This window comes from Armigeres subalbatus, chromosome 3 (genome assembly GCF_024139115.2).
Source record: "Armigeres subalbatus isolate Guangzhou_Male chromosome 3, GZ_Asu_2, whole genome shotgun sequence".
Taxonomy (NCBI): Eukaryota; Metazoa; Arthropoda; class Insecta; order Diptera; family Culicidae; genus Armigeres; species Armigeres subalbatus.
Genome location: NC_085141.1, coordinates 213,864,506 through 213,880,182, shown reverse-complemented (window position 1 = coordinate 213,880,182; position 15,677 = coordinate 213,864,506). Strand labels below are relative to the sequence as shown.

Below are 15,677 nucleotides of genomic sequence, written 5' to 3'. Positions count from 1 at the left end.
AGAATCAGATACAAAATATACTGTTTACTGTGCAGTTACAGGTCGTGATGGGTCTCCAGATTGTAATCAACATTCAGAAATATTAGTTTTTTTCTGAACAAGAATATTTTTCAAGAACATGAAACTAAGAATATTACAAATTAGACAACTTTTTCAAATTACATCAGCGTTTGTGATATCTATGGCAGGAGACTTTGCTACATCTATTTTAATTGCCTACTGTTGGGCAATTCGGTATTAACAATTTTTAAAATCTTATTATGTTAAAATCCTGTTACAACATTTGAAAGATAACAACTACTAAGAACAAAATTGTATCAAAATATGTTATAAAGATCACAATATGTTAAAATTATGTTAAGTTTTAGCTATGACCTTCTAGTCGGGTTTAAACAATCATGCACTCAAAATAATCCAAACGTCAATATTACGTGAAAACATATGTGGTTTTTTTCATCACCTTTTTCACGTAACAGCTACGTGAAACGCAAATAAACAAAAAATGAACTCATGAACACCCTCTTCACCCTAGGGCTACGTGATAACTACGTGATTTGTAGGTGGCATCCACGATATGAAGCGGTAGGTTTCAAACGATGTTTTAGTGGATTTTGTATATATTCAGAGCAAAAGGAATGTGTTTTCTCGTTGACTATTATTCTCGCCATTATTAACCCAAATTTTCTTTCTAGTGAAAAATATACAACTCAAAATAAACTAAAATATAACATAAGCTACTGAGCTATGTTAAGCCTATTTGTACAGAAATTTATTTGTTCACAATATCAGTAGATTTTGAAATAACCTTGCGCAATGGATATTGGATACAGCACAATTAAATAAGGTTGTAGCCCGGTAATTATTTGTTTAATGATCTACACGATTCAATAAAGTTCCAGCAAATTTATAATACATTATATTTATTCCATTTAAATACAGTAGAAAAAATCATCTTTTACTTGCTTCCTAATTTTGTTTTGCGTCACCATCTCGGGTTCCCGAAGTTTTCACAATCAATCTTAACTATTACATATAGCAAGAACAAAAGTATCAATTTCCATTTACGCTTAACATGCTTTTAAACATCAAAGTATCTTCATCAATAACAATAGAAAGTTTTTAGCCATCAAATTATAATGTATAACAATATAATAAATTCCAAAACTTTCGACGTCAAAAGTCAGTATTTCGAATGAATGACGGCATCTGCTGTCAAAATGAACTTCAGGCGTGTACGTGATTTTCACGTAGAAGTGATAAAGCAATCAGAGTAATAGCGACGGGATGCTTATTTAGATGCTATCTGATGTTCAATAAAAGCTACCTTCATCAGATGACACCTTAAAGAAGTTCATTTCTAGCTATCTACGTGATTTTCCACGTACCATTAACGTGTGGATTATTTTGAGTGTGCGATTGAATGGATTATTAGAAGCCTGCGGAAAAAGTCTTCTTCAAACCTCAAAAAAGCTATTGAAATCTGAGGAACCAGAAACATTCCGAAGACCGCTCTAAATCTGATCCGTAAAGGATTCTGAGCTCCGAAAACAGATGCTTCGACAATCATGTGATTTTTTGGTAGTTTGCTTTGGATCGCTAGATCCTGAAATAATATGAAATCCTAGCAGTTGAAAAAAATGATTGAAACCATTAAATATATTTTTAAATTTCTGTGTCCGGTGACTTCTTCTGGAAGCTGGTAAATATGATCGATAATCAATAATGGAAAAGCAATATTTTTACTAAAAAGGCAATTTTCTCAAATTATATAAATATTCTGGCTGCAAGAACTTTTTAAGATCTGATTATTTTTAGAATTTATTATATTGAAAGCATCACTTCTACATATTGAAATGGATTTTATATCAACATGGTACAGTTATGCTTTCAGGGGCAGTATAGGTAAAATTTGCATCGATTTTTCAATACCAGAACTGTTGCCCAAATTGGTCTGTGGTCTAGTGGCTATCGTTTCTGCCTATGAGCAGGAGATCATGGGTTCGATCACAGACTCGGTCTTTCCTATTCTGTATGCCTTAGTTCTTTCTGTGTTTCATGCTCTACCAAAACGATTCCTACCGTTACAACTTTCACACTAACAGTTCCAAAACCTCCCGTGGCACTGATGAGAGGACGAAGAGTTCTCTGCTCCTTTCTTAAGTATAGGTGTCCCAACTAACCATTCTTTTTCCTCCAGCATTCACAAGAACGTGACCAAGACAAATCTCGACTATTAAGAGTGCTTTGCTTCCAGTGATTAGTCCAAAATCATTATTTGTGTTAACGGATGTAAGTGACACAATAGTTTTGTAACACCTAAGAATCGCTCAATGCTACCAGAACTGTTGCCCAAATCGGCATTTCCTATTTGTCCTACCCACGACTCGGAACGGGGATGCGCCTCTGGGGATGATCATTATGGTGGCGTTCTTTTGGCGTTCTTCAAAAAGTGTTACTCCTTCTACAGAATTCTCATTCCGTCTGTTAATGGCTTAGAGATCGTCGCTTGCCAAATAAATGTAAAGAATAAAGATCTTTGCATAGCTTCTGTTTATCTTCCACCAAACGCTTCACTTAATCGTCGACAACTTTGGAGCACAGTCTCCCTTTCATCATCTCCAGTATTATTATTGGGTGATATGAATGCACATGGAATAGAATGGGGCGAAGTATATGACGATTATAGAGCGCCATTGGGGCCCTCCTTAGCCGTGCGGTAAGACGCGCGGCTACAAAGCAAGACCATGCTGAGGGTGGCTGGGTTCGATTCCCGATGCCGGTCTAGGCAATTTTCGGATTGGAAATTGTCTCGACTTTCCTGGGCATAAAAGTATCATCGTGCTAGCCTCATGATATACGAATGCAAAAATGGTAACCTGGCTTAGAATCCTCGCAGTTAATAACTGTGGAAGTGCTTAGTGAACACTAAGCTGCTAGGCAGCTCTGTCCCAGTGTGGGGATGTAATGCAATAAGAAGAAGAAGAAGAGCGCCATTTTTTTATGATTTGTGCAACGATTTCAACTTGAATATTTTGAACACAGGTTGTAAGACTTTTTACTTGCTAAGGACACCTATTGTCCTGCGAATCAGGGTCGTTTCAAGTTAAATAGAATAGCTCCGATAAGAATTGGTCTCCTGGATTGCGGAAGGACTTCCCTTATTTATCAAGGTGGATCAAACAAAGAAAAAGAGAAATGAACAGGGCTCAGCTTCAAAAATTAAGGAAAACGTGAGCGGTTATGATTCAATTCATGGTTTTTAATTCATAGCGATTTTTGGAAGGATAAAGGAAACGTTATCGTTACACACCTTACAAATTTGCCGGCATGTCGAGTCCTTCTGCGATGTAGGCTGCTTGGTGACCGGAATAGCGGGCGGCGGAGAACGATCCACTGCGCAACATCATGTTTTCTTCAAGCCTGGACCGTATCCCTTGGTCTCCGCTTTCGTTCCACACTGGCTCAGCGGGTGGGCGATCGACTAGTTTTCCCAACTACGACGCACGAGGGGCGATAGTCCGACGAAGGAACCGGGATGATGGTTCACCAGGGCCAGGAACGTCACTTGAACCGGCTTCTTCTGCTTGCTTGACTTCACCTCAAAACTTCACTTTGCTTCTCCGACGGAATTTGGCGAGCTTCCAATCGAACTAGGTCACTTCTTTTTCTTGCCTGTACTTTACACTATGGCGATCACACTGTTAGAGAAAAAGAGTTTAAGATTTAAGACAAGCACTACTTGAGGTGTTCGAGGTGTTCACCTATTAGAGACCGTCCGTCTCGATGACAGCGGCTTTTAAAGGGATTCGTCTTCCCTGGTATAGGATTTTTTGGTTGACAGTCGTAGTCAACAGTGGCGTAATGGTGTAACGGTGTGTGATAAGGAGGGATGTAGGGGTGTTCAATGGTGTTGGAGGAAGATTGTTTCGATATGTTTTTTTTTTAATTCATTCTTTTTTTTCCAATTCAACGAATCCATAATTTTTAAACAATAGCCAAAATAATAATAGTAATAATAATAATAGAGATAATAAAAAAAGAGTAATAATAATAATAATAATAATAATAAGGTGGTGGTGGTGGTAATATTAAGGTGGGAGCTCAGGTGAAATACCCTGGGCGTCCATGAAAAACCACCATTTCGAGTAGGTGGGAGCTGAAGGCCCAATTCCTAAGCACCAATGAAAACCACCCTCAGGCGAGCACTGGCGCTTGAACCTAGCTATTTAGCACTGTAAAGAATTAAATAACTTTACAGAACCCGTAGCTTCCGGGAATGAAAGCACACCCAAATATGGAGTTACGCTCAAGAAGAATACTACCCATGCGATTGCCCGAGGAGGGAGCCCCTACTGGAGCTGGTCCTGGAACGGGGGACAGAGCGAGCGGCCAGCGGCTAGAGGAAGGAGAGGTGCAACAGCGACCCTCTAGTCATCGGGCTCAGCCCGTGCCGACAAGGCAAAACAGAAACGGCAGCAGAAGAAATCACCAAGGCAATGCTGCACCTGCTGATGTTGCTGTGGTTGATCGACGTCAATCACTCACGTTAGCGGGCCGCCGACGGCAACGGATCATGTGGACAAGGGAGATGAATCAGTACGTGATCCGTTGCTACTACGTTTGCACCAGGATGGAGACGGATATGTCCGGCAGACCGGCGATGCTGGAGATGTTCAATGAGAGGTTCCCTCGGTTTGCACCCCAGCTTGACCAGAACAAGTTGTACACACGCCAGAGAGCTATTATGTCACATAATATGCTGACTCCAGAAGACGTAGAGTACATCAAGCGGGAAGTGCAGAGGGAATTAGGAGAGGAGGAGGAGGCAAGATCGAGCGATACGTCGAGAAGGAGTTCTGTTGGGTTGGATGCATCAATCGCAAGTAACCGTCGCGATTCTATTGCACCCGCCGCTCCAGGACCAACAGTGGAATTGCAACGGCAGCAATTGAAGGACGAACTAGGATACCCAAGTTGCAGTACTCCTATCGGTTGACGAGTACAGTAAGCATCCTTAACCAGGATATTTTGCCACAGTACTTGGAAACCGTGGAGAACCTTGAGGAGCTGCAATTTATCGTTTATTCGGCTGCAGTGGCTGCTGTAAGAACGTTGGGATTGCGAACGCGCCCACAAGGTGAGAGTGATGGACGCGCACGCCCCAAAGCACGAAAACCCGCGTGGATGCGACGTCTGGAGACCCGCATCGCCACACTGCGGTCAAAGGTTGGTCGATTAACACAGTACAAGCAGGGGAATCGATCAACCAGGCTAGTTCGGAATGTTGCTGAAATTGTGAAACCCACAGAACTCCGTGATCTCACCGAGGCGAACATAACTGAGATCCTCGACACCCATGTACAGCGGTTGAGTGCTCTTGCTAAGCGACTGCGACGTTATGGAGAATGTTCGAAGAGGAAGGAGCAAAATCGAATGTTCAACATCAACGAAAGGGAGTTCTACAACCACATCCGAAACGACAAAGCCGACTTTGGCGAGGGCCTTCCGGAGATTGGAGAAGTCACGCAGTTTTGGTCCAATCTATGGGAGAACCCCGTCATACACAACGGCGACGGGGTGTGGATGGCAGAAGAAGAGCAATATTGTGGTGGAATTGGAGACATGACCGCTATCAACGTGACCGCCCAAGACATACGTGAGGCTACTCGGTATACCAGGAATTGGGCTGCACCAGGACCCGATTTTGTGCATAATTTCTGGTACAAGAAACTCCCAACGGTCCACGGACGGATGGTAAAATGCTTCAACACGGTACTAGATAGCGTGCAGCTACCAGAATTCATCACTAGGGGTGTCACTTATCTTCTGCCGAAGGATCGGAACACTTTGAACCCAGCCAAGTACAGACCAATAACGTGCCTTTCGAGTCTGTACAAAGTGCTGTCATCGGTAATAGCGAGGAGGGTGCAGAACCATTGCGACGTCAACAACCTGATGACCGAGGAACAAAAAGGTTGTCGACGTAACACACGAGGCTGCAAGGATCAGGTCATCATTGATGCAGTCGTTGTTGGACAGGCCACCCACAAGCAAAGAAACCTGAGCATGGCGTATATCGACTATAAAAAGGCATACAACTCAGTACCTCACTCGTACCTTCTTAAGGTACTGCAGTTGTATAAGATAGACGGTAACGTCATCAGGCTAATGCAGCACGCTATGGGGATGTGGAGCACATCCCTACACATTACCGACGGAGAAAAGGTGTTACGGTCCAGGACTCTCAGCATCAGGAGGGGCATATTCCAAGGCGATACCTTTAGTCCTCTATGGTTTTGCCTTGCCATGAACCCTCTTAGCAAAGCACTCAACCAACACAACTATGGCTATCATTTGAAGAGTGGGGAAAGGAGTACAAACATTACCCACACCTTCTTTATGGACGACTTGAAGCTGTTTGCGGAATCTGTGGAGAAGCTGCACCAATTTCTGCGGCTTGTAACGGTATTCAGCAACGACATCCGGATGGAGTTTGGTATCGATAAATGTCGATCTATACATCTACACCGGGGTCACCTGGTGGATGCCGACAGTTTCCGCGTCAACGAACAGGAGGAGATTCGAAACATGGTTGAAGGCGAAACGTACAAGTTCCTAGGTTTCCTGCAACTGAAAGGAATTCGCCATACGACGATCAAGAAAGAGCTGCAGGAAAAGTTCTTGCATCGTGTCAACGGTATTTTGAAGAGCCTCTTGTCGGCCGGCAACAAGGTGAAGGCGATAAACACGTTTGCTGTGCCCTTGTTGACATACAGTTTCGGGGTGGTGAAGTGGACCAAGACTGACTTGGAGGCGTTAGAACGAGCAGTACGAGTGGCGTTCACTAAGCATCGCATGCGCCATCCAAAATCGTCCATTGAGAGAGTCACCCTGCCACGTACAGTAGGAGGAAGAGGCGTCACCGATATACAAACACTATGTGTTTCCCAGATCCAGCAGTTGCGAAGATACTTCGTGGAAAGCCAGAACCGCCACGAAATCTATCGCGCTGTGTGTGAAGCTGACCACGGATTCAGTGCCCTGCATCTGGCGCAGGAGGACTATCAGCTGAATTGCGACATCAAATCTGTCGACGAGATGATCGCATCGTGGAAGCAGAAGGAGTTACATGGGACGCACCCCATCAACTAGAGCTGGAATATATCGACAAAGCGGCGTCGAATTCGTGGCTGGTGCGGGGTGAACTCTTCTCGGAAACAGAAGGATTTATGGTAGCCATCCAGGACCGGGTAATTGCGACGAAGAACTATCGGCACTATATATTGCACGAAAACGTGGAGGACCGCTGCAGGAGGTGCAATTCAGTAGGAGAGACGATCGAACATATCGTGTCCGGGTGTTCAGCCTTAGCTGATTCAGCCTATCTCGGTCGTCATAACGAAGTAGCCAAGATCACATCTTGATTAACCAGTTTGTCGCCTACTACAAATATGTGCCTGTCCCGGTTCTGGAAAATAGTTTCGTGAAGCTGTATTGGGATCGCGAGATCATAACGGATGTCCTCAATAGTGCCAATCGGCCCGATATTGTGGTCTATGACAAAAGGATGAAGCGGGTAACCCTCATCGACATTGCTGTACCGCTAGACCATAATGTCAAAACAACATTCTCCAACAAGATAACGAAGTACCACGACTTGGCGGAGGAGTTGAAGCAGATGTGGCACCTGGAGGACGTGCGTATAATTCCGGTTGTTATCTCAGCAACCGGAATCGTCCCGAAATCTCTTCTGAGATCCTTAGGAGAGCTGGAACTATCTCATAACCTCCATAGCATCCAAAAGACAGTGGTTCTTGGAACTTGCAGCATCGTAAGAAGATTCCTGAACCACCATAACTAATACATCCGGTGCAAACGTTTATTATAGGATTTTAAGTCAACCGGCGAATGAGATCCACAGAGCCTAATCCCCTTTGGCATTCAGATTGCCCGGGGTAGGTGAAAATTCCCAGCACGCTTGCTGAGGAAGTGCCAAAACTCTATAATAATAATAAATTTAACCAGAAAGAAAAAAACTCTGTTCAATTGTTAATTCATTTTGTTTATAAATAAATGCAACCGGAATGAGAGGTTACAAGGTGAAGTAACTCGAAAAGGACCTCAAGGTCAAGAAAGTCGAATAGATCTGTCTTTATGCTCTAATTCACTATCACCATGGTAGTGACCACATGCCGATAATTACTCAGCATGGTCTTGCTTTGTAGCCGCGCGTTATACCACACGGCTAAGAAGGGCCCCTCCATTTTCTTACCATAATTAAAAAGGCGCACTAAAATCTCATAAACGACGCGTCCCAAATACATCTGTCATAAGAAGGCCAGCCACTCCACAGTGGTCCAGGTAGCATACAAAGCGGTAATAAGTTGTTCAAACCGAACATAGCAGAGATAGAAAAAACTTTGTTCTACAAAGTTGCTCCTAACAGTGAGGGGCTTTTGAGGTTTTCATAAAAATTAGGGTGGGCCACATTTGAAAAAAAAATAAATATAAAACTTTTCATTTGCAGACATACGGCTATACATTGTTCCGCAAAGTTATAGTTCAGTCAGATTCCAAGAATTTTGCTAAAACAATTATTTCTCTAGCTCTTAAATTGACTGATTTAGAGCAATTTTCCCAAGTTTACTTAGGGTGACCCTCAAAAAAACAGTTTTTTTGCTCTAACTTTTTTGTTTCAAATTTCTCAGCAATGTGATGTTCAGAGCACTTTTTGTGCTTTGCAGGGCGCAACTTTTCATTGACTTAGCGTTGCCATATCTCATGCGGATCAAAAGTTATTAAGGTTTTTCTTCGAAAAAAACGTTTTCTTCTAACGGCTGTATCTATGAATGGCGCAAACATTTTTTCAATCTGTTTTCTCGACCTTATTCTACTACTTTCAGGCTTCATTTCAGGGTGTTTAAATCGAGGGGATAATTGAAAATAACCCCATATTATTGCAATGAAAAATTACCGTTTTTTTCCATTTTTAAGCACTAATTTGCTATTTTTAAATGTTTTGCTTCCATGGCTTACTTCGTGATATGGCAAACGCCACACCATTTTGTTATAGAGCCTGAGCAGAAGCTAATATCTTGAAAACAGCAGTTCTTATGAACTTAATATGAATAAGAGGTAACATGACAAAAAATAATAACAAAAATTAATATTCAAAATAAATACTTTAGGCATAACATTATCAGATATTTTAATACAAAACAAAAAATAATTATGTTTTGCCTTTGATATTGTAATATCAACATATGTTATGCTTTCAATATTTTGTATATTACTTTTTGTTGTTTCGTATCTTATACATGTCAGTAATTTTCGCTGAGACCGAGCCACTATTTGCACGAGGTCTTTGAAAATGCCCAAATTTATGTTCATTAGAATGCTTTCGGCGAGTTTATTAGGGATCCGAGTTAAATTTTTCAGAAAGATGGACCCCTCGTTAGTTATGGACGAAATCACTTTTATGGACCCCTCGATTTTTGTCAATTCTTGATTCACCAAAACTGTCATAACTCCAACATTTCTCAACCGATCTTATGGATCAGCATATCGTTGGAAAGAGGAAGAGTGTATCCTCAATTTGCAATAGTAACAATGGGGCAGCCATATTTGATTTGGCTGCCATCTTGGATTATTTTAAACTATTTTTCCGCTAAATTTGCCATCACCGATTTTGAATATCACCACATCGATGGAAATCTTAGCTTATATAGAGCTTTGTGTTCAAAATCTCAGGTGTATGTTTTTCTATCAAAAGTTTTGTACGATTCACCAAACTATTTTTAAAGGCCCATCTGACGAAAGAACATTATTTATACAAACAATATGAGACTACGACATCAGTTCATTGATTTCATACACAAATATATATTGAAAATATATTTTGAAAATGAAGAGCATATCTACAGCAGTAATTTATTTGGAAGGCTCAAAACTTGAATCCGATACCAAATCCAATATGGCTGCCCCATTGTTATTATTGCAAATTGAGGATACACTCTTCCTCTTTCCAACGATATGCTGATCCCTAAGATCGGTTGAGAAATGTTGGAGTTATGACAGTTTTGGTGAATCAAGAATTGACAAAATCGAGGAATCCATAAAGTGATTTCGTCCACAACTAACGAGGTCCATCTTCTGAAAAATTAACTCAGATCCTAATTCTTCCAGCATTCTAATGAACATAAATTTGGGCATTTTCAAAGACCTCGTGCAAATAACGAAATAAGTCTCATGAAATTTGCACACATATAAGATGCAGATTGCAACATGAAAAACAAAAAAACTGAACGGAAAATTCCTTTTCAAAGGCAAAACAATAACAAGTGCATCTAAAATAAGTTTACTTGACAAAAAAGTTAAAATTTAAAATGAAAAGATTTTGAATGTACTGGGGTTGGCTATTCTGAAAAATCTGAGTACTGCAAGGCTTATCGTAAACACCGACGGTCTGAGCTTTTCGAAGAGTACTTGAGGCTTGAAAGAAAGCTCAAAAATCTTCTCAAGGCTAAAAACGTAGCTACTGGCGACGTTTTGTCGAGAACTATCACGAGAAACCTCAATGACAACACTTTGGAAAACAGCCCGTAACATGCGGAACCACATTTCCACCAGCGAGTGAAGAATACTCCAATCGATGGATATTCAACTTCCATAAAAGGTCTGTCCAGATTCCGTACCAGCTGAACCGCTATTTCGAGAATCTACGCTTGATCCCGGTTCTTTGGGTGGACTATTCTCAATGCTGGAACTTTCTATGTCTCTTCTTCCATCAAACAATTCTTCTCCGGGATGCGATAATATCAAATTCAATCTTCTTAAAAACCTCCCAGATATCGCTAAAATACGATTACTTGACCTGTACAACTGTTTCATGGAGTACAACGTCGTACCACCAGAATTGCGACAGGTCAAAGTAATAGCTATCAAAAGCCTGGGAAACCAGCGTCTAATCACAATTCATACCGACCGATTGCCATGCTATCATGCATGAGAAATTTTTTGGAGAAAATGATCCTTTTAAGAGTCGACCATTGGGTAGAGCAAAATGCATTGCTTTCAAATACTCAGTTTGGATTTCGAAAAGGAAAAGGAACAAACGATTGTCCAGCGTTGCTTTCTTCAGATACACAACTGGCCTTTGCGCACAAAGAGCGAATTGGCTTCCGTATTTTTGGACATTAAGGGCGCTTTTGATTCAGTTTCCATGGTGGAACATGGTGGGGTGCTCACCGGAAGAGCTCATCAAACTCTTTAGAACAACTATTCTCTCTGTTTTAGAGTATGGCTCTTTCTGCTTCCTCTCAGCAGCTGATTGCCACCTGATCAAATTGGAACGAATTCAGTATCGTTGTTTGCGTATTGCCCTTGGCTGCATGCATTCAACGTATAACGCATGAGCCTGGAGGTGCTTGCTGGAGTCACTCCTTTAAAGTACCGTTACTGGGAGCTCTCACTTAGAATACTCATCAAATGTGGAACAAGTAACACACTTGTCTTAGATAACTTCGATAATATGCTTGAACTGTCTTGTGGTTCAAGATTCCTTAGAGTTTATCTCAACTACATATCAACAGATCTTTGTCTTCCGTGTTATAATCCACCTCGAATTCACTTCATTAACGACAGTTCCTCCATTGAATACGATCTGTCCATGAAACATGCTATTCAAGGAATACTAGATCATCTTCGACAAATATCTATTCCCTCTCTTTTTTACGAAAAAATATGAACATGTCAATTGCAATAACAGATATTTCACTGATGGTTCTCGCATTAACGGATCCACTGGCTTCGGTGTTTTCAATGTAACTTCAACCACCTTCCGAAAACTTCAGGAACCGTGTTCGGTTTATGTTGCTGAGCTGGCAGCAATCATCTTCGCTTTGGGGACAATTTCAAATCAGCCCGTAGACCATTATTTCATCTTCTCGGATAGTCTTAGTTCTATCAGGGCACTCCGGTCGATGAAACCTGTTAAGCACGCATCTTACTTTCTTACAAACATAAGAGAGCAGATGCGTGTTTTGATCGAAAGATCATTCAAGATTACCTTTGTTTGGGTCCCATCTCACTGCTCAATCTACGGCAATGAGAAGGCAGACTCGCTGGTAAAGGTGGGCGCACAGGAAGGTGAGGTTTATGATAGACAATTCTCGAGCAACGAGTTTTCTCATTAGTCCGTCATAGTACTCTTCAAAGTTGGCAAAGGAATTGGACACACAATGAACTCGGACGGTGGCTATTTTCCATAGTTCCAAAAGTTTCTGGGCGAGCGTGGTTCAGAGGTGAGGACTTAAGTCGAGGCTTCATTCGCGTGCTGTCGAGACTTATGTCCAATCACTATTCACTAAACGCACATCTGTACAGATTATACCTTGTCGATAGCAACTTATGTAGGTGCGGAGCCGGTTACGATGACATCGATCACGTAGTTTGGTTCTGTTCGGAAAATGACGCCTCCAGAGAGCGACTATTGGATACCCTAGTGGCCCGAGGTAAACAACCCTTCAAGGAAATTCGAGGTGTTTTGGGGGATCGTGATGCGGTCTATACGCAGGACATTTATAGTTTCATTTGTGATTCTGACATCAAAATCTAATTTTTGTTTTTTTTTCTTCTGTCAAAGTTTTTTTTGTACTGTCTTTGTCTCTATGTTCCGTAGATCTCCGTTACTCAGGCCATCCGGAAGACGCTCCCAGTAGAACCAATCCTCGAGCACGACGACACGCCACATCGTCCCTTACGCCAAATTCCCGGAATGAGCAGCCGAAATTCCTTGATTCCGAATCCTAAGCCTTGTCCATCCTTAAATATTGTAAACTAACCTCGAGTCACCACGAGCATGCTGGCTCCTATCCCTCTCTTACTAACTGAAAAAAATGACATTGATTGTATATATCAAAAAGAAACATGGCTCCGTAAAAAGGTGTGATACACGCCTGAGCCTACCAAATAAACGAACTTGGAAAAAATATGGTCCCTTTGAACAGCTTTCCAGGAATTAAATGTTCCTCATCTCGATATTTCCACAATTTGATGGTCCCTTCTTATCGACTAATGAAAGATTTACTATATTTTAATAAGTAAGCTTTTGTAAGTAAATTGATTATAAATCAAGAATGCATAATAAAAATGGTTAGGATAACACCATTTGGCACCGTATGGCATCAGAACACCGCGAAATATTAGACCAACTTAGAAGCTTTAGAATTTTAAGAACAATTCAGACAGTTTCGAAAATTCTATTCAAAACTGATATACCCTGCCTTATTGTGAATCAACATTTTGTTGTAGTAAAAAGCGTGTCATGAGATTTTGAAATATAATTATTGGATTCCTTTGTTTCGTAATTTTTAAAGGGAATGTCAAAACAAAAACTATTTATTTTAATTAAAATTTTATTAATGTTTTTGTCGAACCTTTCATTAAAAGTTTGCCTTCGGAGTGAATTAGAAAGCCTTTCTGTTGAACTTTTTGGGAAAAGTAAGGGTAAACTAAAATACTTCATTTTTGGATGTAGATAATAATCCAAGAAGCATAAATTTTGGCTATTACGTCCTTTTCAAATGTTGTTCTTGTAATATACTTACCTACCTACCTAGATACCTGGTTGGCTACAGCGTCGATACACCTATGCCTGGTGTCGATCTTGGGCGATGTTCCTCCAATTTCCCCGAACGTTCAGGGTCCCCATGTCCGATTCCACCGCGTGCAGCCAGCATGTTCGTGGTGTCTTCCCCTATCTCTACTTGCCACCATGTACTTTGTCTTGGTAGAGTTATTGGTTAAGCCTATCCTCGCCGTCTCCCTCTTCAGTGGGACAAAAGCCTCCACTATTGCTCTGCGATCGATTCCAATAAGGTCGATGTCGCCCGCAAAGCCCAGGACCGACCGTGTGATGATAGTGCCGTACCTTTGCACGCCAGATCTTCCAATAGCGCCCTCAGGTGCAATGTTGAACAATAAATTCTACAGTGCATCACCCTGCATCCAGCGTTGAACGTATAAGTCCAATCAGTTCCACCGGAAAACCATGTCCGGACATTATCTGCCACAGCTCATTTCTCTTCACTGAATCGTACGCTGCTTTGAAATCAATAAACAGATGGTGAGTCTGCAAGTTGTAGTCCCGGAATTGATCAAGGATCATCCGCAGGCTAAACATCTGATCCGTCGTTGATCGGCCCTCACGAAAACCTGCCTGGTATTCGTCGACGAAGAACTCCTCAATCGGTCTCAGTCTGTTAAACAGGATTTTGTACGCCGAGTACAGAAGGGTGATCCCTCTGTAATGTGCACACTCTAGTCGTCTGTGCCCTTTCTCATAGTTTGGGCATATGAGGCCATCCAACCAGCCAGCAGGCAGTTCTTTATCCTCCCATATTTTCTGGATAATGTGGTGGATTAATTGATGCAGCTGCTCACTTCCGTGTTTGAGAAGCTCAACCGGGATCTCGTCCTTCCCAGCAGCTTTACTGTTTTTCAGCTCGTTCAGAGCCTTCTTAACCTCGACCAGCGTTGGTGGTTGACCGTCGCCGACTACGTCCATCCTACTCCTTAATACACCTTCATTTTCACAGTTCCATAAAACTTCGAAGTGCTCCTTCCACCTGGCTGCCTCCATAGTCTTGTCTGTCAGCAAATTCCCCTCTCGGTCATTGCACATAGCAGGCACTGGCGCAATCTTATGCCGCACGCCATTGATATCCGCGTAAAACCTCCGCATATCGTTACTATCCATGTTGTCCTGCGCTTCAGCTATCACAATCTCTTCGTGTTGCCTTTTTTTTCTGCGGAGGATTCGTTTCTCTTCTGCCCTTGCTACACTGTACCGCTCTCTGTTTGAACGGCTACGAGCCACTAGCATTCGACTCCTAGCAACATTTTTCTCGTCCGTCACTTACTGGCACTCCTCATCAAACCAGCCATTTCGTTGGCGTCGCTGTGCAGTGTCCAACACTTCCTGCGCGGTTTTAGTCCACAGCTTCGTGGATATTTTCCACAATCTGTTGACGTCGTCAGATCAGTGGCATCTCCTCCACCTCGTCCAGCTTCTGGTGGTACTTTTTAGCAATTCCTTCAGCTGACAAGCGTTGGATATTGAAACGCAACGATCTGTTGTTTCTTGAGTTCGTGACGCTAGAAAGTCGCGCCCGAATTTTCGCAACTACAAGGTAGTGATCCGAGTCGATGTTCGCACCCCTGAAGGATCTTACATCTATAACATCCGAGAAATGTCGTCCGTCGACCAGCACGTGGTTTATCTGTGAGCAAGTGTCTCCACTCGGATGTTGCCAGGTGTGTTTGTGGATATTCTTACGTGCGAAGTACTTATTGCCATCCCTCTAGTAGCAGCAAAGGTTACAAGTTGTTCCCAAAAGATCCATAAAGAGGTAAATAAGTCGAATAGAACCCTAAATTGGTAGGTGAATTGAGAAATAAGGAAGTCGTCATTTATAAATAGTGACCTACTGTTAAATAATTGAATGAGTAACGTTTCAATATTTCATTCAAAATATTTTTGAATACCATTTTATATTCAGCACATCACGTACATGGATGCAAAACTTAACGCCAGATTTCGGAAGTTTGTGCAACTGTTAAGAACGTATTGTAAAACAATTACCGTTGACGTAAATAATCGAGATTGTAGAATTGAT

At 41.8% G+C, this 15,677-nt stretch overlaps 1 long non-coding RNA gene across 1 annotated transcript; it reads right to left on the bottom strand.

Annotated features, from left to right (window-relative positions):
• Positions 1-3,238: 3,238 nt before the first annotated feature.
• Positions 3,239-3,992, bottom strand: LOC134225120 (uncharacterized). Its single transcript, XR_009983174.1, has 2 exons — positions 3,762-3,992; positions 3,239-3,698 (listed from the first exon to the last, which is right to left on the bottom strand). It is a non-coding gene; the product is annotated as an uncharacterized LOC134225120 (long non-coding RNA).
• Positions 3,993-15,677: the final 11,685 nt, after the last annotated feature.